Source organism: Stegastes partitus, unplaced genomic scaffold (genome assembly GCF_000690725.1).
Source record: "Stegastes partitus isolate 25-593 unplaced genomic scaffold, Stegastes_partitus-1.0.2 Scaffold402, whole genome shotgun sequence".
NCBI lineage: Eukaryota > Metazoa > Chordata > Actinopteri > Pomacentridae > Stegastes > Stegastes partitus.
Genome location: NW_007578133.1, coordinates 442,435 through 443,495, shown reverse-complemented (window position 1 = coordinate 443,495; position 1,061 = coordinate 442,435). Strand labels below are relative to the sequence as shown.

Genomic DNA, 1,061 nt, shown 5'->3' with positions numbered 1-1,061 from the left:
ATTAGGTTAAGTTTTCATCAATCACCTAAATGTAGGTGTAGTATGAAGACACAACATTATTTAGTTAGAAATGGTTCCTGAAAAGCTTTATTGTTCATTCATGCAACATGTGAAACACTGGTGCATATATGAAACACAATAGTGAAGGTGAGACACTGCAGCTAAAACATTGTCATGCAGTGGTCAGTTTAGAGATTTTGGTAGATGTTGCTTCTTTCAGAATAGAATAGAATAAAACATCCCAAAGGCACATTCATTTTTTATTTTACTACACTTTTCTACTGAAGATTTCTGCAAATTTGTGCATTTTAAAATTGATGGTGACTTGATGATGCTTGTTTGCACATTGGCCAATTAAATTTTCAACAACACTAAAATAAACTGTGTTAATTTTATTATTCAACTGATGACATTTATCAATAAAATCTTTAAAAATTATCTTCATATTTTTGCTTTTTTTTTTTTTAACTTACATTACATTTCACAGTTTTATTCATATCTATAGTCCTCATATATCACTCAAATCTTGGTTTCTAGAAAATTTCAGTCCTTCATACATGGCAAAAAAAGGAAAAAAGAAAATCTGCAATAAAAATATGGGGAAAAAATACTTCACTTTAATAGGCTAACACATTTTTCTTTTAAAGAATTTTGAACTTGACTTTATACAACATTCAGATTCCTGTTCTACAGAAATGTGCACGTTTGGATATTTTTTTTATAGATAAGACCTTATTGCATATTTAATCTTAAGAATTCAGAAAACTTATAATAAACCATTATCTTATCAAAAGGAGATGTTTTATGGTTGCTATGTGTTTCTTGCTGTCTTGCAACAGGCTTCTCAGAAAATGCAAAAGGCAACCCATTGCTTGCCGAAACCCGGGATCGAACCAGGGACCTTTAGATCTTCAGTCTAACGCTCTCCCAACTGAGCTATTTCGGCGCGCATACCACATGGGGGCGCAAAAGTTTCTGTATTCATGTCGGTAAGTGGTGCGTCAGTGTGATGCAGATTTTCATTGCTAGCTGTGTGGACTGCTGCCATCTACTGGATAGTA

General features: G+C 33.0%; 1 non-coding gene across 1 annotated transcript; it reads right to left on the bottom strand.

Annotated features, from left to right (window-relative positions):
- Positions 1–873: 873 nt before the first annotated feature.
- On the bottom strand, positions 874–946 carry trnaf-gaa (transfer RNA phenylalanine (anticodon GAA)). The gene has a single exon. It is a non-coding gene; the product is annotated as a tRNA-Phe (tRNA).
- Between the last annotated feature and the right edge of the window lie 115 nt (positions 947–1,061).